Genomic DNA, 22394 nt, shown 5'->3' with positions numbered 1-22394 from the left:
TTCACAGTTTTTATATAGGTACTTTCTTGAGAAATTAGATGGTTGTCTGTGAGAATAGATCAGAAACATAAAGTATGATATGAAAGTTGTTGAAAAAGAATGCCACGATAATATATACGATATAGGAAACTAATGAACAGAGGTTGAGTGAGCATGCTAAAAAGAAGTTGTATGTAAAGCGATAGGAGAGTTATGGAAATAAAGACACTATGGAGGGATGAAGATATAAGGTTCAATTGATTCCAAATAAGGTTATGAAAATTGAGTGTATGTCTGTAGTAGATGGATCCAACACAGATTGCAATATGGAAGCTAGATAAAACAGTCTCTCGCTTATAGACTTCTATGGATGATATATACAGTAAAGGCAGATACTTTTCCATCTTTGAGGAGGTATGTAATGTAATATGCATCTATATTTGGATCCACATATTGTTGTGATAAATTCTTTTCAAGGCTTACCTTAGCCAAGAATTGTTTTTTATTCAAGACTCACAGATACAAATCTTGAAAAACCATCTGCGAGTTGTAACATGATCACATCCACATAACATCACACTTCTCGCCAAAGAGAGGGAGTTTCAGCCACCACATTAATCAGGCGAGTTCTATTTGTTAACATTAAATCAGAAAAAATGTGAAGATATTGGATAGATATGCTAAAAATAAAAGCAAATTATTAAGAAGCAGCATTGTTTTTATATTTATCATTTATGCAACATTATTTGAGTCTCCAAAAGTATAATACTGTAATCTTATATTCACACATTCAAAGTTTATTATTGTTAGCGATGTGTACAATAATAAGCCCTCAAAATATTACGACGTCTTTCACTTAACCCACGACTTCATAATTTTCTATGGCCCTCGAAGGAAATCATAACCAAATAGCCCTGAATACAAAATAGGATCCCCATCTCTGATGTACTAAGTATAGTATAAGCTTTGGTGGCAGAGAAAAAGAGGCAAAGTATGAATGAATATACAGATAAAAGTTTAATAGGCTATGCCATATTGCAAGTGGATTTCACAGACTGGAGGGGGTGTGTTGTAAACTGTGCTCAGCAAGAACATTTTTCTATAATGTGTAAGGCTACAATAAGCAAATGCATAAACAGAATGGTTGGTCTGCTAGTGAATGTGTAGGGCAAAGGGAAAAGGAAGTATAGGAGTGGATAAAATTAGTGTTTGAAGAATACAAATGGTTGCAAAACTCAAGAGAGAGAGATGGGAAAAGGAAAGTTAAAACTGTAGACTGTATGATTGTACCTAAAATAAGTAAATAAAGTAGAGAATATATTAAGTGATTCTAAATTCTGGAACTTAGAGCCCCAATCCCTAATACAGTATGAATGGATTGTTGAAAATCATCTATGGAAGTGATGTTTTGATATTGAATCTGAGAGAGAAAGAGGTTGGTAATGATCACGATAATTAAAGATCCAAGTATAACAAAATGAACCTAATTTTGTCCAGCAAAGGAGCAATGAAAAATGTGTAAACCATCATCAAGGTTGTCAAGAAATATATGTGGTTAAGATAGCTAAGCTTACAGATGGTGTCAAGATGTGTGCTGAATTAAGTAATATTTACCAAGAGATTCTAGATGAAATATACAGCAAATGAGCAAGTAAATCAACCTGATGGGACAGTAAGACAGGTCTTAGAAGAGGCATCTCTGTTACACTGGACTTCAAGGCAGGAAGCCAGAAGGCAGTACAGAAAAGTAGCAGGAACAAGAAAGTAGTTTTCTGTCCCCAGGATCCTATTATATTATGTCCAAGTAGTGCAGAAACACAGGCTGCTGTATTGAGAAAAATTGAACGCATTTTGGTAGAGTTGGTATTATGGTTTGCTATGGCTTATATTTCACACTAAGATGTGCAGGGATCATATGTGAGTGGCACAATTGTATGTTTAAAATGATCCAATGATAGATATGAACATATGAAAATGTCTGGACTGTGGCGATGATTGAACGGGAGACCTGCACATGTTAGTGTGAAATATAAGCCATAGCAAACCATAACACCACCCCTACCAAAAAAGGCAAGTACGTTAAAATTTCGTCAGTTGAGGAATTAGAAATTTAGAATAAGTTCACTGGATTGAGTATTGTATACATCAAGTGGCTTCATTTAGTTAAATATGTAGCTATGTTTTTTAGCAATACAGTAGTTTTACTATAAAAAGTGGAGGATAATATGTTTTAAGAAAATAGTACTGTATGAAAGTCAATTTCAAAATTATTACTGATGGTAAAAGTGTATGTAAGTGGGTAACCAAGAAAACAAAGTAAAAGTATGATTGCTTCTGATCCCTATAACTTCATATCCTGCCATATATGAGGCCTAATATGGGTATTACTCATTGGGCTCTGACTCAACTGTGTCCAGAATTATCGTGTGATTGAGCTTAGATTTTACAGTTTGGAAATATGAAGTAAATAATGTGGCATGGAAGAGAAATTGAAGGCTTTGAGCAATGAACTAGGGAGGGGAGAAAATAAGGATGAAACATTGAGGAAGGAAAACAAAGGAGGTTAGTGAAAGGGATAAAAAACAGAAGGGGTTCCCTGAAAACCTCAAAGGAAATAATGAAAGAAAGAATTGCATACATTAATAAGATAATCTGAAGAATTGAATGTGCAGAAAAAGAAGACGGACATCGACTTGCAATAGCTTTATGGAATGTGAATGCAAGGACAAGAAAAATTTTCATTCAAAGTACAAGACTGTGAGAAAAGTACTATGTAAAAGCAAATATGAGACTGTACTCATCAATGGATATGAGTAAGGATAAGAAAGCAGACTGAATGGGCGAGTCGAGAGTAACAATATACAGAAAAGTTGTTGACTGCAGCAAGAGCTTATGGCTTTCTCTATATATGTTGTTACTGTGGTCATGGCCATTACATATTTCATGGCTTCTAAAATGTTACCCAAGTATTGTTTGAAAGAAGTGAGATAAGCGTGATTGAGCAGAGGTATGAATTTGCAAAAAAGGTCGAGTGATCAGGTGAGAAGATTGATACAGTAGGAGAATAAGATAGAATGAAGAGTTTGAAGAAGGAATTGGGGAAAATGATTGGAGATGTATCTATATGGCAAAGACTCGAGACAGGGAATGAGGATGTAAGGAACAAGAGACTTGAGACCAGTATTATGAGCATTAGGAAAACCTTATACAACATGCATAATGAACTAATTGAACGATGAGGAATAAGGAATCTGATAGACCGAAGGCTCTTGCCCAACAAATTAAGGTAATGGAAAAATAGAAAAACATGAAACACAAGTATCAATGATGCAAATGCATTAAAAAACAAAAGTGGAACACTCACCATGGATAACGTTCTAACTTGGTTAACTCCGCCACTCATCAGCCTGTAAATTAATACAAAGGTAAATACAAAGCCAATGCAGTAATCATACAATATATTATTTCTATACTTACCAACATACATCTTAAAATTCCATTACGCTATTGCAAGTCAGAGTTCCAAAGTGATGGATGTTTATGCATTTTATGTTCATCAATTTATAATTATTTCCTTCCTGATTTTCTATCCTTTCTATTATGTAGAAAAATTTCTTGATTTATGAAGAGAAAAGTTGAAACATAATTATACATTTAACCATCTATAGTTGAGAAAGTGGTACAAACCCCTTACTCAGAGAAGCACTTAATAGTTATCACATGTTTCACATACAAACCACTGCTTTAAGAGCTTTGGATTAAGTCCATGAAGGGTAAGCAGGAAAAATTCTACCCTATGTTTCAGAGGTCAAAGTAAAGTTTGTGCATTTACAATAGTGACATACGAGAAAATGAGATTTTGTGCCGAGAAAACTTTGACCAAAATTATCGCAGATACACCCAGCAAGGGAGGCCTGGTGAAAGCATTGTAGATGCTAGTTTCATAGAAGGGAAAAATAATGAAATTAGAAGCAGCTAACAGTTAAGGAACAAAGCTATGATTTGCGAGGGATGAAGGATGAAAAATGTAAAGGGGGAACATTATTCAAAATAATAAAAGGAGAAAAAAGGTCAAAATGAAGAATACAGAGAAAAATACCAAAGCAAATATTGCAGCTCTGTACTTGCTGTGAAAGGGATGTTGGGTAAAGAATACAGTACTGCATAAATTTGTTTTCAACTGAAGTGGTGAATAATGGGGGGCAAATATTCGTGACCTGCCATAAACTTTCTGATATGGAAACGTACAGACCTTGGTAAACAAAATTAGCCAAGCAATATTAACAGACCCTATATAAGAAATTTTTCAAGTTGTGTCAATTTTTCAGTATGAAAAGAATTTAACAATATTGTATATTGCACAGATAAAATTATCAACTTCCACAGAGTTGTCCGAAGCATTTGTTTTGCAAACTAAAATATAATGCGTCTAATACGTCGTCTTCTCAAATTTATCAGATCAATTCTATATATTGCAATGTCTTCAAGGGATTTGTCTAACTTCTCAGAAGTACCTAAAACCACAAAATAGTTAAATACGCTAACTAAAAGTGTTAACGTATATCATGCAGAACTTTTATGAGAGAGAGAGAGAGAGAGAGAGAGAGAGAGAGAGAGAGAGAGAGAGAGAGAGAGAGAGAGAGAGAGAGAGAGTATACTCACTATACTGTACAATTAGTTAGCCAGCCCTTTGGCTTTCAGCAAAGATTGGCCTGAATCTTCACAGCCTGTAAATGAGAAGAAAACGTCAACATCTCACTCGCTTGAAAACCACTAGAATATTAAAATAATCTTTCTAAGATCCAAGTACATAACTTTTTATGGGGTCTTATACATTACAATCAACACATGAAACAGAAAAAAACACTTTTTATAATACATGTTCCATAGAGTACAAACCAATATCTGCCTAATTTTTGTATACTTGTTACTCCAAGAAATATTTCTAAGGAGAACTTGTATGATCTGGCCCATTAACTTGAACCATCTTTCAAGACCAAAGAGAAGTGTGGTGCATAGGTATATAATTACCCTAAGCAAGCGATAGTTTTGCATGAAGGGGCATGAAGTACATAACTAATTAAGTTTTTGCATGCAGTATCAAAAAGTGTAAATAACTAATATTACACAGGAACTAAGTTAGAATTAACTTAGTATACAAAGTTGATTCAGTAGAGTTCAATAGCCTAACCTAATATGGGTAGGAATTCAAAATGCAGCCTGACACTGAACATCCCGAGCGCTTTAGCATTGTTGCTGAATCAAATTCTGTTGCAAGTGATGGCAACAGTGGTATGATGATTTTTACAATGTATTTAAAAGTATTAGGTAGTATGAAAGATGCACAGAAGGAGGCATTATTACTTCACATTGCCGGCAGAGAAATACGGGAAGTGTGTAAGAACCTACACATATCACAAGTGAAACTGCAATTAAGGCATTTACCACAGTTTGCTCAGGTCAATAAATTTTTTGAAAGGTATCAATTTATGGCACAGGCACATCAGAAAGAAAATAAAAATCTAGATGCATTTGTGACTAGACTTGAGAATTTGACTGTTTCCTGTATTCACAGGAAACAGTTAGAAAATGTTATAATAGATCAAATTATTGCCCATCACAAGACCTAAGAAAAATATTACTGTATGATAAACATACACTAGAAAAGGTATTGATTACAGGCAATGCTTTAGAAACATCTAATAAGTAACAAAATAGGTAATTCTGAAAGCAATAGAATAAAAATTCTAAAATCAACGAGATAGGCTCCTTCCAAGTTGAAATACAATGAGAATCCGAGAAAGAATATGTCCAGGCCTAGTCACAGGAAATTTCAAAACACTGATGTTCATAAATATCTGAATCGGACCTATACACAGAAACGACAGAAGAAACCTAAATGCTATAGGTGAGGTAAAACTGATCATCTTGGATAAAAGCAAAGAAACGCCCTGCTAAGGGACTGACAAGCTTAACTGTAGAAAGATAGGGCATTTTACAAATGTTTGTATATTTCCTAAACAGTATGTAAAGAAAATAAATGCTGCAATTGATACTATACGCCAAGAGAATAATGTGGAAAATGCTCATGATAATCACGATAGGTCGGAAACTGATTTTGCATTTCACATCAATTCTGTCAACAAAGATGCAAAGAAACATATGTTGGTAGAAGTGATCATAAATGGTAAATCAATTATAATGCAAGATGACTCAGCAGCTGATGTATCAATATGTCTTTGAAAACTACTAAAACCATTCCTAATTTGTTCTTAGAAGGTACAAATAGAGTTTTGAGAGATTATAATGGCTTTGATATCCAGGTAATAGGTGCTTCACAGAGAAGTACAGTATAAAGAACAGAAGTTAGAATGAATGCCATTAACCTTAGGATGGGTTACAATATCTAACATTAGATTTTGATGGTTAAAGGTACACAAGAAGAATACAAGAATGAAGTGTCTGTGGATATCCTATGAGAGTTTCAGGGTGTTTTTAAAGAAAGTCGGTACAGTAAAAAAAGCAAAGGCAATTTTAATTTGGAAACTTGATAGTACATATTCCCATATTTTTTGCTCTAAGACCAGTGCCATTTGCATTGAAAAGTGCAGTTGAAACAGAAATCAGGGGGTTAGAAAGTGAGGCTTCATGGGAAACAGTTATATATTCAGATTGGGCTACACCGTTAGTCCCTATTGTGAAGGAAAATGGTCAGGTTAGGTTATGCGGAAATTACAAGATAACGTCGAATCCACAGTTGCAGGTAGCTCAACATCCATTACCAAAAGCAAAAGATATGTTTACAACTATGTCAAGATGTAATGTTTTTTCCAAACTAGATATAAGAAAAGCATTTCCACAGCTTCCCAAGGATAAAAATTCACAAGAATTACATCCTTAGGTTTGTATAGGCAAAAAACATTACCCTATGCAGTGGCAAGCACTCCACCTATCTGGCAACAAACTACGGATAAGATTTTATTCAGGAATGCAAGGAGTATTCCTTTTCATAGGTATTCTAGTCTCTGATAAAGATGGTTCCAGGACATTTCGATACTGGACATTTCGATACTGGACATTTCGATACTGGACATTTCGATACCGGACATTTTGATAACGGACATTTCGCTACTGGATATTTTGTGACTAGGATTTTTCGTTACCGGTCATTTCGATACCACTATATATTGTATATAAGGCATGAAACAAAATTATAACTATAAGTAAAGAGTTAAAAGTACAAATAAAAAAAAACTTAAAGACTAAAAGAATTTATTTTGTAAAAAAAGATACAAGTATAAATAAAAAATGAGACAAGCAACAATATTATCTAGTTAAAAATGTTTAATGTTATGAGCAATGCCACGAAGATTTTGGATTTTATTTGCAGGGTCATACTGTTCTAGCAATTTTCTGATACGCTGATTGGTGTCCTTGTATTTTTTTTGGAGGTTACGCTGTCTCCACGATTGAGATGTGCAATTCTTGTTGCACTGAGAGCCTCTTCACGTTTTAAAGCAGTTATAAGGGACCAAATATTAAGATGTACATTTGTCACGGAGGTTTCTAGTGCATTATGGAATCCTTCAACATAGTTATTGGAGCGTGGAATACCATTTTCAGTGCGTTCATGAACATTCCATAAACAAATAGGGAAGACTGGCTTGACTCCTCGCCTTCGTTGGCCACGACCTCTTACTCCTCCAATATAATATGTTTCAAAATATGAAACAAGCTCTTGGGGAAAATCGTCGTCATCAGTTAATTCCTCAATAACATCGTCAATGGGAAATGAAGCAAGTGCGGATAAACATCTCACTTTTAAACTAAAATCATCATATTGGTGAAATTGCTGTTTAAAACCTACTGTTATAACTTGTTTGTAAACATTTTGTGAGAGGTGAAATAGGCAACAGGTAACATCTGAACTAGGAAATATATCTAATAAACTATTGATGGCCGCTTTTTCAAAATCCATCATCACAGTGGCTGGTTCGACATTATGCAAAAGTTCTTTTATAGTAGTAAATAGTCTATTGTAAGTATCTTGTGTCTTATTTGGCAGCAAGGCGAACATTCTCGGAACACTAATGTCGTTGTCTTGAATATGTAAAGTGTACAGTTGATAATAAATAATTGGGCTACACTTAGACGTTCCATCTACTGCCCAATTTTAACTCTTTTGAGGTCACTAATTGCAGAGTCAGTTGCAAATATCAAAATTCTTTCAGTATCATGTTCACCACTGTCAAACTGTAGCCACTTCAAACCATTATCAAGGTAACAATACTGATCAGGAATTAAATAACCATGCCGTTCCTGAGGTATAGGCGGTACATTATCTTCTACTTGTCTCCAACGTCTGATACTACGACTCAATGATGATACTGAAGGTCATTCTGAAATAGCACATACATTCATACTTGGGTTTCTTTACATATCATAGTCCGAGGAGTATCTTGTGTAGATCCTGACATTATTTTCATTTGATGATGTGCTAATTTTGATGCCACTCTTACTGCTGTAGCACTGTGATTATGCTCGATTTTGTTGTCACCATCACCAACATAGGTGTGTACACGGGCTTTACACAACCTATTTTCGCACTGCCAATATTTCTTGGAACCATTCTTATTAGTTTTGTGTTTATTATATATATAGTTTACATCATCCACTAATTTCTTTCCATTTTTAGTTGAAGCAATTAGACGAGGCATGGGTGATACAATTAAAATATATGTATATGTATCCGCAAATGCAGCAGCCGTAGTTGATAGCCAAGCGTTAGTAGTAGACTGAGAGTGATATATACATACATTTTCAGGTTCCGATCAATGTTTATATAGTTAAAAAGAATATTTAGACAACCAATTACAAGACAGTGTGGCAATTATTTATACAACCAAATACAAGAACTTTATGGCAATTATTCAAACAACCAATTACAAAAACAGTATGGCAATCATTTAAACAACCACTTGCAAGAACAGTATGTCACTTAAAATAAACTCCAGTATATTCGCGTACACACACATACAGTATATAGTGGTATCGAAATGACCGGTAACGAAAAATCCGAGTCACAAAATGTCCAGTAGCGAAATGTCCTGTATCGAAATGTCCAGTATCAAACTGTCCGGTCACCGATAAAGATAAAGGAGAACAGAGAAAGATTACGGACAGTTCTGAAGAAGTTGAAGGAACATAGTAAAGGGTTAAAATAGATGGCAGTAACAGTTTTGTGCTTGTTTAAGGTTAACCAAAAGAGGATTATTTTGTGTGAAAATTGCACCATAACATAAAAAAGAGTTGGTAACAAATATGACCACCATTGTACAAAGTAAGGAAGCAAATTAATGAGGAAAACTATGTTGCTTGTGGCTATGAGAATACACCATGACAAGAGAAGATGGAAGTTCTTGAGGTGTTAGGGGAAAGGGTTTAATAAAAGGGTAATGTATCAGGACAATTTCCACATGTAAAGACAATGATGTGCCCCAGAGCCTTCCTTCAATTCAGAGTTGACAGAAAAACACATGTATTTGTAACATCCAAATACTGTAGTGCTTAATGAAAGAAAAATGGAGTTTTTATTATAAAACAAAGTTTTATGAATACTTACCTGGCAGTTATATATACATCGCTAATAATCTATATTTCGGCAGAATTTTTCTAAACAAGGCAACCGCCTTGTGATGGTTGGGTGGTAACACCCGTTAAAGGGTGGTAGGAGGAATCATTCCCGTTTTCTGTACTTGTGTTCATCTCTGCCTGATCTGCCCCATGGTCTTCGCTCTGCTGGAGGCGGATGCCTGGACTCTTTCATACCTAAAAAAACAATTAGATATTAGATATATGCCATCAATTTTAAAACAGGTTCATAAAATTCATTAAAACTTCAAATCATGTGACAAAAAGCAAGATATATACTCTGTTAACTTTCAATAATATTGAAACCTATCATTCAATTGTTAAGATCAGACATTTTGTGCTAGAATATTCCTATTTCGGAAATTATTTTTACTTTTGACAGGCTGTGGCATGACATACAGGATATAGAATCTAACGTTATAAAATATCAAATTGAAACTTTACCATATGGTGACTCAAAAAAAAACTACAGTGAATCCAAGCCGGAAATCCAGGTTTCCTGCCTTGAGAAGCTTCGGCTTATTCTTTCGCAAGTTCCTGATCAGCTTGATGGTGTATAGATCTGAAAATAAATAAATTATTATTTCAAAAATTACATGTAGACTGTCAAGTGATTTACATAAATTTCTTCACACAGACCTCAATGACATGTTATTATTGCCTTCCATTCATTATGATCGAATAATTTATTTCAAAGCTTGTAATACTAGATACAATCCTAGTTGGAAAAGCACAATGCTACAAGCCCAATGGCTCCAACAGGGAAAATAGCCCAGCGAGGAAAAGCAATAAGGAAACAATGTTGTGCCTAAGTGTACCCTCTAGCACAAGAAATCTAACCCAGGATAGGAAATCTATGGTACAGAGACTGCTAGAACTGTAGGCAATATATGTGCATTTTTAGTTTATTTATGTCTGTGTGCCTGAGGACACGATTACATCAAAACTTCTAGATGGATTTTGATGAAATGTTCCCTGAAGATAGACCTTAAGACATGGACGACCCCATTAATTTTTGGAGCTGATCCGAATTTGCACTTTTTGTGTCTGTGGACAGTAGTACGTCAAAACTTCACAACAGATTTTGACTTAATTTTCACCACAGATAGATCTTAAGTCATGGATGACTCCATTGAATTTTAGAGATGATACGGATCCGGATTTGCATTTTTCACCATTTTAAAGAAAACGTCAAAACTACTCAATGGATTTTGATGAAATTTTCACGTGTAGATCTTAGGTCATAGACAACCCCATTAAATTTAGAATATGATCTGGCTAAATATCCCAATGTGCATTTTCCACCATTTTGAAGATAATGCCAAATCAAATTGACAGATTTTGACAAAATTTCTGCCACAGGTAGATCTTAGGCCATGGACGACTCCATTAACCTTTGCAGGGGTCAGCAATCTCTGACTGCTCTTATTCATTCTGCAATCAATTCAGTTCATTTAGATGGAAATTCTCCTAAGTAGCTCCCCACAATGACACAGAAGCATTACAGAAGAGATAGATCTGGAACTTGTAGCTCGAGACTCACTTCTCGATGAAGCTGTTGACGAGAATCCCACCAATCGGGATACTTCACCCGATTCATGATGTACGGAATAGAAACTGTTTTCAGATCTATTGATCTCTCAATATTGGTTGGGATGAAATTTAAATGGTTTAATCGGAGCTGAGTATGAGAGATAAATTTCTCCAAAGATGCCATAGTTCTTATGTAGCTCAGCCACTTGTAAGTTCACTAAACAACTGTTTTCAGATCTATTGATCTCTCAATATTGGTTTGGGTGAAATTGAAATGGTTTTATTCGGAGCTGAGTATGAGAGATAAATTTCTCCAAAGATGCCATAGTTCTTATGTAGCTCAGCCACTTGTAAGTTCACTAAACTTTTGATTTTTACAACATTTTGATCATAAGAATATACTCTTCTATTCTCTTCTCTTACAGGAAAGCCCAAAAGGAAATCGAGGCTATTGTCATTCCCAATGAAAAACTGATTGAGAAGGAACCAGACTCAACTTTTCTAAGATTGACTAATATGTCCAGTCTTGATAACAGTTTTGAACGCAATCTTCTGCTCTTGAAGAAGGGGCTCTTTACTGTTGTTAATAACTAACCAATTGTCCAGATAAATAAATATGCTTATTCCCAGTAGATGCAACAACTGCGATACTGTTTCCACCAATAAGCCATACTCAAACTACAACATAGGCAACTGAACTAATAAACCTTGCTATGAAACAAAAACCTGGAGTACTTCCATGTATCTTTGTGAACTGCAACATGAAAATACAGATTAAACAGGACAATCAAAAAGATCCTCTCTTTACTTCAAACAACAGCTAGAACTGAGGCAGGGGTCTCCAAGGAGCACTTAGTTAAAACTAGGCCATTGTTCAGTCAAGAAATGTCAAGAACTTGTCTCCAACGCCTAAAAAATTTCCATAACAGAAACAGTGATGGTAAAACTATTTACAACGAACTAGAACTTCATCTATTGGTTCCTTCAATCAAAACAGATATTTCTTACAAAACCTTTCGTCTTACTTATCTGGACTTGTGGTGTACTATGAAAAGGATTTTAGTACGGCGGGTAATGAGGAATGTAATACAAAAAATCCCTTTCAAAATGTATGCCCAAGCCACTTACTTGGATTTACAGACATAACCTGAAGAGTATGAGATAGCAGGAGAAGGGAAGACAAATAATCTGGCCCAAAAACTAACAGTTTACCTTTATTCTTTTGGGTACATGGGTTTGTGCATGTATTGTACCACTATATAAGGGTAAGGGAGATGTGCATGAGTGTTGTAATTCAAGAGGTATTAGTTTGTTGAGTGTAGTTGGAAAAGTGTATGGTAGAGTAATGATTAATAGGATTAAGGATAAAACAGAGAATGCAATCTTAGAAATACAGGGTGGTTTTAGAGGAGGTAGGGGTTGTATGAATCAGATTTTTACAGTTAGGCAGATATGCGAGAAATATTTAGCAAAAGGTAAGGAGGTGTATGTTGCGTTTATGGATCTGGAGAAAGCGTATGATAAGAGTTGATAGGGAAGCAATGTGGAATGTAATGAGGTTATATGGAGTTGGTGGAAAGTTGTTGCAAGCAGTGAAAAGTTTCTACAAAGGTAGTAAAGCATGTGTTAGGATAGGAAATGAAGTGAGTGATTGGTTTCCGGTGAGAGTGGGGCTGAGACAGGGATGTGTGATGTCGCCGTGGTTGTTTAACTTGTATGTTGATGGAGTGGTGAGAGAGGTGAATGCTCAAGTACTTGGACGAGGATTAAAACTGGTAGACGAGAATGACCATGAATGGGATGTAAATCAGTTTTTGTTTGCGGATGATACTGTACTGGTTGCAGACACAGAAGAGAAGCTTGGCCGATTAGTGACAGAATTTGGAAGAGTGTGTGAGAGAAGGAAGTTGAGAGTTAATGTGGGTAAGAGTATGAGATGTACGAGAAGGGAAGGTGGTAAAAGGTTGAATGTCATGTTGAATGGAGAGTTACTTGAGGAGGTGGATCAGTTTAAGTACTTGGGGTCTGTTGTTGCAGCAAATGGTGGAGTGGAAGCAGATGTACGTCAGAGAGTGAATGAAGGTTGCAAAGTGTTGGCGGTAGTTAAGGGAGTAGTAAAAAATAGAAGGTTGGGCAAGAATGTAAAGAGAGTTCTATATGAGAAAGTGATTGTACCAACTGTGATGTATGGATCAGAGTTGTGGGGAATGAAAGTGATGGAGAGACAGAAATTGAATGTGTTTGAGATGAAGTGTCTAAGGAGTATGGCTGGTGTATCTCGAGTAGATAGGGTTAGGAACGAAGTGGTTAGGGTGAGAACGGGTGTAAGAAATGAGTTAGCAGCTACAGTGGATATGAATGTGTTGAGGTGGTTTGGCCATGTTGAGAGAATGGAAAATGGCTGTCTGCTAAAGAAGGTGATGAATGCAAGAGTTCATGGGAGAAGTACGAGAGGAAGGCCAAGGTTTGGGTGGATGGATGGAGTGAAGGAAGCTCTGGGTGATAGGAGGATAGATGTGAGCGAGGCAAGAGAGCATGCTAGAAATAGGAATGAATGGCGAGCGATTGTGACGCAGTTCTGGTAGGCCCTGCTGCTGCCTCCGATGCTTTAGATGACCACGGAGGTAGCAGCAGTAGTGGATTCAGCATTATGAAGCTTCATCTGTGGTGGATAATGTGGGAGGGTGGGCTGTGACACCCTAGCAGTACCAGCTGAACTCGGTTGAGTCCTTTGTTAGGCTGGGAGGAACGTAGAGAGTAGAGGTCCCCTTTTTGTTTTTGTTTCTTTGTTGATGTCGGCTACCCCCCAAAATTGGGGGAAGAGCCTTGGTATATGTATGTATCTTTGTTTGAATGCCTTTCTTGTCTTCCTGGGGGGACCACCACTACTACCTGAAGGAAAACTCACCATTTTATGTTGACTCAATGATCTGCCCCATGGTCTTCGCTCTGCTGGAGGTGGATGCCTGGACTCTTTCATATCTAAAAAAACAATTAGATATTAGATATATGCCATCAATTTTAAAACAGGTTCACAAAATCCATTAAAACATCAAATTATGAGACAAAAAGCAAGATATACACTCTGTTAACTTTCAATAATATTGAAACCTATTTTTCAATTGTTAAGATCAGACATTTTGTGCTAGAAAATTCCTATTTCGGAAATCATTTTCACTTTTGACAGGCTGTGGCTTGACATACAGGATAAAGAATCTAACATTATAAAATATCAATTTGAAACTTTACCATATGGCGACTCAAAAAATCTTCAGTGAATCCAACGCGGATATCCGGGTTTCCTGCCTTGAGAAGCTTCGGCTTATTCTTGCGGAGTTCCTGATCAGCTTGATAGGGTATAGATCTGAAAATAAATAAATTATTATTTCAAAAATTACATGTAGACTGTCAAGTGATTTACATAATTTAAAAAGAATAACAATTTCTTCACACAGACCTCAATGACATGTTATTATTTCCTTCCATTCAGTATGATCACATAATTTATTTCAAAGCTTGTAATACTAGATACAATCGTAATTGGAAAAGCACAATGCTACAAGCCCAAGGGTTCCAACAGGGAAAATAGCCCAGCGAGGAAAAGCAATAAGGAAACAGAATGTTGTGCCAAAGTGTACCCTCTAGCACAAGAAATCTAACCCAGGACAGGAAATCTATGGCACAGAGACTGCTAGAACTGTAGGCAATATATGTGCATTTTTGGTTTATTTATGTCTGTGTGCCTGAGGACACGATTACATCAAAACTTCTAGATGGATTTTGATGAAATATTCCCTGAAGATAGACCTTAATACATGGACGACCTCATTAATTTTTGGAGCTGATCCGAATTTGCACTTTTCGTGTCTGTGGACAGGAGTAGTACGACAAAACTTCTCAACAGATTTTGACTTAATTTTCACCACAGATAGATCTTAAGTCATGGATGACTCCATTGAATTTTAGAGATGATACGGATCCACATTTGCATTTTTCACCATTTTAAAGAAAACGTCAAAACTACTCAATGGATTTTGATGAAATTTTCACGTGTAGATCTTAGGTCATAGACAACCCCATTAAATCTAGAAGATGATCTGGCTAAATATCCCAATGTGCATTTTCCACCATTTTGAAGATAATGCCAAATCAAATTGACAGATTTTGACAAAATTTCTGCCACAGGTAGATCTTAGGCCATGGACGACTCCATTAACCTTTGCAGAGGTCAGCAATCTCTGACTGCTCTTATTCATTCTGCAATCAATTCAGTTCATTTAGATGGAAATTCTCCTAAGTAGCTCCCCACAATGACACAGAAGCATTACAGAAGAGATAGATCTGGAACTTGTAGCTCGAGACTCACTTCTCGATGAAGCTGTTGACGAGAATCCCACCAATCGGGATACTTCACCCGATTCATGATGTACGGAATAGAAACTGTTTTCAGATCTATTGATCTCTCAATATTGGTTGGGATGAAATTTAAATGGTTTTATTCGGAGCCGAGTATGAGAGATAAATTTCTCCAAAGATGCCATAGTTCTTATGTAGCTCAGCCACTTGTAAGTTCACTAAACAACTGTTTTCAGATCTATTGATCTCTCAATATTGGTTTGGGTGAAATTGAAATGGTTTTATTCGGAGCTGAGTATGAGAGATACATTTCTCCAAAGATGCCCTAGTTCTTATGTAGCTCAGCCACTTGTAAGTTCACTAAACTTTTGATTTTTACAACATTTTGATCATAAGAATATACTCTTCTATTCTCTTCTCTTACAGGAAAGCCCAAAAGGAAATCGAGGCTATAGTCATTCCCAATGAAAAACTGATTGAGAAGGAACCAGACTCAACTTTTCTAAGATTGACTAATATGTCCAGTCTTGATAACAGTTTTGAACGCAATCTTCTGCTCTTGAAGAATGGCCTCTTAACTGTTGTTAATAACAAACCAATTGTCCAGATAAATAAATATGCTTATTCCCAGTAGATGCAACAACTGCGATACTGTTTCCACCAATAAGCCATACTCAAACTACAACATAGGCAACTGAACTAATAAACCTTGCTATGAAACAAAAACCTGGAGTACTTCCATGTATCTTTGTGAACTGCAACATGAAAATACAGATTAAACAGGACAATCAAAAAGATCCTCTCTTTACTTCAAACAACAGCTAGAACTGAGGCAGGGGTCTCCATGGAGCACTTAGTTAAAACTAGGCCATTGTTCAGTCAAGAAATGTCAAGAACTTGTCTCCAACGCCTAAAAAATTTCCATAACAGAAACAGTGATGGTAAAACTATTTACAACGAACTAGAACTTCATCTATTGGTTCCTTCAATCAAAACAGATATTTCTTACAAAACCTTTCGTCTTACTTATCTGGACTTGTGGTGTACTATGAAAAGGATTTTAGTACGGTGGGTAATGAGGAATGTAATACGAAAAATCCCTTTCTAAATGTATGCCCAAGCCACTTACTTGGATTTACAGACATAACCTGAAGAGTATGAGATAGCAGGAGAAGGGAAGACAAATAATCTGGCCCAAAAACTAACATTTTACCTTTATTCTTTTGGGTAGCTTCTGTATCTTTCAAATTTTGGATTTAATTGAACATGTGAATCCTTAGCAAGGAAAACATTCCAAATGAAGACCTACTTTTGCTGACAGTAACCTCTTCAACTTAGTATTCTGTACATATCTATAGTAAGAATACCTCTATAATTTCTATGTGGAAGAGAACACCAGCACAGCCATCTGAGACTCTAGATCAATAGAGAAATCAAAATGGCAGTGGCTAGGAGGAGGTATTATCTACACAAGCCCTTTATATTCAAGTGCATCCTTCTGGTGGAACAAAGGGTTTTATGTAGGCCATCACAGTAAATACAAATTCATTTTTAGTTCTTATTATGTATGAAACTTTTCATAAGAAAGACTGGCACATGAATTCCTGGATATGTCAATGAAATTATATATTTTTTAATACAATTTTGTTAAAGTTTTTAGGATACATATAATTTAGTGGTCTCCATAATTTCATACACATCTGTCTTTTGTTTAACAAACAAAAGTGCAGCAATTAATACGAGGCTTGAGGCTCAATCCCTTTACTAACAGATCCCGAATACACTATAATTAATTCCCATTTACACCAGAGCAAAGCCAAAGTAAATGAGGGAGTAATGCAAATACCAACCTCTCCAACAAAGACAGTAGCTATAATTAAGCAGAAGTAAACCTTATGCTTGTATATGAATATGAAATAAAAAAATAAGTTAATGTTCAGTACAAACTGAAGGAATACTATATCAAAGGAACTTGCCAAAAAAAAAATGTATGACTTTAGTACTACAAACAAAAAAAATCACAATCTACGCAAAAATAAATTTAAAAATTACTTAAACATGTCCAACAAAAAATGGAAAACACAAAAATTTGAGAAGTTATTAAGGAAGCACTTTTGATAATAAGAAAGAGAGATAGCGAGGACATGAAAAGAAGATATTAAACAACAAATAACTGAAGTTAATCATTGCAGAATGCTAACAGTTCACCAGACACAAGAACGCAAGAGTTAACTACACTCTTGGAAAACATGCTTATAACCACCTATTACCTGACACTATTTGATTTGTTAGACAGAAGACATATGTTTGGGATTTTGACAACCATAAATTTGTTCTTATTTCAAATACTGGCTGGTGAAGAAACAAATAAATATTCAGCCAATACAAAACTTATCATTTAACTACACTCTTGGCAAGCATGCTTATAACCACCTATTAACTGACACTATTTGATTTGTTAGACAGAAGACATATGACTGGGATTTTGACAACCATAAATTTGTTCTTATTTCAAATACTGGCTGGTGAAGAAACAAATAAATATTCAGCCAATACAAAACTTATCATGTAAGTTAAGACTTGAAATCCTTTCAATAAAAGATTAGTATAGTACTGTATTTCTACATCTTGTGGCACCCTCCACCAGCACCATAGCCCTGCCAAATTTCAAAACATTCACAACACTTAGACAAGTTGCCAAATCCCTGAATTAATCAAGTGGGTATTTTACTATGATAGTATGACCAAGTATGACCAGTTCCTCCCAGAGTAATGCCAAACTATGAAATCATGAATCCCATCATATTTCTTACCCTTTCGACTAACGGGTGCCTCTTCCATATGCTTTTCTTTTTTAATCCTTCCAACTGATTTTCAACCAAATGTATGAACCAACACTTGTTGTAACTAGAGTGAACAGACACTTACAAAGCAGAAGGAAGGTCATACATACATACATATACCAAGCACTTCCCCCAATTTTGGGGGGTAGCCAACATCAACAAATGAAACAAAAACAAAAAAGGGGACCTCTACTCTCTACGTTCCTCCCAGCTTAACAAGGGACTCAACCGAGTTCAGCTGGTACTGCTAGGGTGCCACAGCCCACCCTCCCCCGTTATCCACCACAGATGAAGCTTCATAATGCTGAATCCCCTACTGCTGCTACCTCTGTGGTCATCTAAGGCATCGGAGGAAGCAGCAGTGGTTTTATGATTGCAAAAAAATAAAAAAAACCTGTTTAATCTTATGGATAATCCTTTCTAACTAGATTATCTGGAAACACAAAATTTACTAGCGTATGGGCCTGGCTTAACTATGAAGACACCATCTATTTCCATGAATAATGTTATTTTCATTAGTAAAATAAATTTTTGAATATACTTACCCGATAATCATGTAGCTGTCAACTCTGTTGCCCGACAGAATTCTATGGAGGGATACGCCAGCTATCACAATACTAGAAGGGGGTGTTCTTACCAGCGCCACCTGTGGCCAGGTACTCAAGTACTTCTTGTTGACACCTCCTCAATTATTCCTCGGTCCCACTGGTTCTCTATGGGGAGGAAGGGAGGGTCAATTAAATCATGATTATCGGGTAAGTATATTCAAAAATTTATTTTACTAATGAAAATAACATTTTTCAATATTAAACTTACCCGATAATCATGTAGCTGATTCACACCCAGGGGGGTGGGTGAAAACCAGTGTACAAGATTAAAGGATAGCTAAGTATCCCATATTTCATATAACAGTTATCTCAAATAACAATGAAATAATAAGTACCTGGTAAGGAAGTCGAATTGAACCGTTACTCTGTCTCTTTTTTAAGTTCGTCTTCCTTACTGAGCGCAGCGTTCCTCTTGGAGGCTGAATCAACCCAAAGGTGCTAAAGTATACAGGGCTGCAACCCATACTAAAGGACCTCATCACAACCTTTAACCTCGGCGCTTCTCAAGAAAGAATTGACCACCCGCCAAATCAACAAGGATGTGGAAGGCTTCTTAGCCGACCGAACAACCCATAAAAAGTATTCAAGAGAAAGGTTAAAAAGTTATGGAATTATGGGAATGTAGTGGCTGAGCCCTCGCCTACTACTGCATTCGTTGCTACGAATGGACCCAGGGTGTAGCAGTACTCATAAAGAGACTGGACATCTTTGAGATAGAATGATGCGAACACTGACTTGCTTCTCCAATAGGTTGCATCCATAACACTCTGCAGAGAACGGTTCTGTTTGAAGGCCACTGAAGTAGCCACAGCTCTCACTTCATGTGTCCTTACCTTCAGCAAAGCAAGGTCTTCTTCCTTCAGATGAGAATTTGCTTCTCTAATCAGAAGCCTGATGTAGTAAGAAACTGAGTTCTTAGACATTGGTAGAGAAGGCTTCTTGATAGCACACCATAAGGCTTCTGATTGTCCTCGTAATGGTTTTGACCTTCTTAAATAGTACTTAAGAGCTCTAACAGGGCAAAGTACTCTCTCTAGTTCGTTCCCCACCATGTTGGACAGGCTTGGGATCTCGAACGACTTAGGGCAAGGACGGGAAGGAAGCTCGTTTTAGCCAAAAAAACCGAGCCGCAAGGAACATGTAGCCGTTTCAGATGTGAAACCTATGTTCCTGCTGAAGGCGTGGATCTCACTTACTCTTTTACCTGTTGCTAAGCACACGAGGAAAAGAGTTTCTAATGTGAGGTCCTTAAAAGAGGCTGATTGGAACGGTTCAAATCCTGATGACATTAGGAACCTTAGGACCACGTCTAGATTCCAGCCTGGAGTGGACAACCGACGTTCCTTTGAGGTCTCAAAAGACCTAAGGAGGTCCTGTAGATCTTTGTTGGAGGAAAGATCCAAGCCTCTGTGGCGGAAAACCGCTGCCAACATACTTCTGTAACCCTTGATCGTAGGAGCTGATAGGGATTTTACGTTCCTTAGATGTAACAGGAAGTCAGCAATCTGGGTTACAGTGGTACTGGTTGAGGAAAACTGCATTGGCCTTGCACCAGCTTCGGAAGACTTCCCATTAAGACTGATAGACTCTGAGAGTGGATGTCGTCCTTGCTCTGGCAATCGTTCTGGCTGCCTCCTTCGAAAAGCCTCTAGTTCTTGAGAGACTTTCGATAGTCTGAAGGCAGTCAGACGAAGAGCGTGGAGGTTTGGGTGTACCTTCTTTACGTGAGGTTGACGCAGAAGGTCCACTCTAGGAGGAAGAGTCCTGGGAAACGTCGACCAGCCATTGCAGTACCTCGGTGAACCCTTCTCTCGCGGGTCAGAGGGGAGCAACCAACGTCAACCGTGTCCCTTTGTGAGAGGCGAACTTCTGAAGTACCCTGTTGACAATCTTGAACGGCGGGAATGCATACAGGTTGAGATGGGACCAATCCAGCAGAAAGGCATCCACGCGAACTGCTGCTGGGTCTGGAATCGGAGAACAATACAAGAGGAGCTTCTTGGTCATCGAGGTAGCGAATAGAACTATGGTCGGCAGACCCCACAGGGCCCAAAGTCTGCTGCAAACATTCTTGTGAAGGGTCCACTCTGTGGGGAAGACCTGACCCTTACGGCTGAGGCGATCTGCCATGACATTCATATCGCCCTGAATGAGCCTCGTTACCAGCGTGAGCTTTCGATCTTTGACCAAATGAGGAGGTCCCTTGCGATCTTGAACAACTTCCTCGAATGAGTCCCTCTCTGCTTGGAGATGTAAGCCAAGGCTGTGGTGTAGTCGGAGTTCACCTCCACCACCTTGTTAAGCTGGAGGGACTTGAAGTTTATCAAGGCCAGATGAACTGCCAACAACTCCTTGCAATAGATGTGAAGTGTCCTTTGCTCCTGATTCCATGTTCCCGAGCATTCCTGTCCGTCCAGTGTCGCACCCCAGCCCGTGTCCGATGCGTCCGAGAAGAGACGGTGGTCGGGGGTCTGAACAGCCAAAGGTAGACCTTCCTTGAGAAGAATGCTGTTCTTCCACCACGTTAGAGTAGACCTCATCTCTTCGGAAACAGGAACTGAGCCCGTCTCTAGCGTCATGTCCTTTATCCAGTGAGCAGCTAGATGATACTGAAGGGGGCGGAGGTGGAGTCTCCCTAACTCGATGAACAGGGCCAGCGATGAAAGTGTCCCTGTTAGACTCATCCCCTGCCTGACTAAGCATCGGTTCCTTCTCAGCATGCTCTGGATGCATTCTAGGGCTTGGAAGATCCTTGGGGCCGACGGACAAGTCCGAAAAGCTCGACTCTGAAGATCCATACCCAAGGAAACAATGGTCTGGGATGGAACGAGCTGAGACTCCTCAAAATTGACCAGGAGGCCCAGTTCCTTGGTCAGATCCATAGTCCATTTGAAAATCTCCAGACAGCGACGACTTGTGGGAGCTCTTAAAAGCCAGTCGTCTGACGGAGCCGGACACAAGATCATGATACTGCTGCACAGTCTGTAAACTGACAATCATGGGCAAGCGAGGAAGTACAGTGACAACCCGAATCTGTCTAGACTATCTGGGTCGTACAGACAACTCCTTAACGGGTTGCTGAGGTTGCCGCACTGCGTCACAACAAGTCCCTTCTGTTGGTTGTTGAACGTCTTCCCCGTGACACATTGACTCCGTAAACAAAAATCCTCTAACAAGGACTAAGCTTGGACTGCATGTCATGCAACACAGCTCAAGGTCTATGGGAGCAGGTGTGGTAACAGACGGGATTAGCGGCTGAAGTGGAACCATTACCTTCCCTGTAAGCATGTTATGCTTAAATAAAAGTCCATAAGAGGTTATGCAGCTAAAGGCTCCCTCCAAATGACAGAGTCCTCAAGGGAATATCAGAAGGAGGGAGAAAAGAACTTTCTCATCTACAGGGACCTTATCCTAGAAAAGCTAA

The 22394-nt window shown here is 37.7% G+C and overlaps 1 long non-coding RNA gene across 3 annotated transcripts in view; it reads right to left on the bottom strand.

Annotated features, from left to right (window-relative positions):
• Positions 1–3238: 3238 nt before the first annotated feature.
• Positions 3239–22394, bottom strand: part of LOC137635272 (uncharacterized) — a 44440-nt gene continuing 25284 nt past the window's right edge. The window contains exons 6-11 of one of the 3 annotated variants that reach the window (XR_011042629.1): positions 14413–14527; positions 14072–14145; positions 10075–10192; positions 9602–9807; positions 4642–4706; positions 3318–3386 (exon numbers count right to left, since the gene is read on the bottom strand). This is a non-coding gene — a long non-coding RNA (uncharacterized lncRNA). Of the gene's footprint in view, positions 3387–4641; positions 4707–9601; positions 9808–10074; positions 10193–14071; positions 14146–14412; positions 14528–22394 lie in introns of all 3 variants that reach the window. The other 2 variants (XR_011042628.1, XR_011042630.1) reach the window with 2 other exon arrangements.

The sequence above is a fragment of the Palaemon carinicauda genome, unplaced genomic scaffold (assembly GCF_036898095.1).
Source record: "Palaemon carinicauda isolate YSFRI2023 unplaced genomic scaffold, ASM3689809v2 scaffold1098, whole genome shotgun sequence".
NCBI classification, from domain to species: Eukaryota; Metazoa; Arthropoda; class Malacostraca; order Decapoda; family Palaemonidae; genus Palaemon; species Palaemon carinicauda.
Note: the sequence above shows the minus strand (reverse complement) of the source record. Positions and strands in the feature narration are given on the sequence as shown.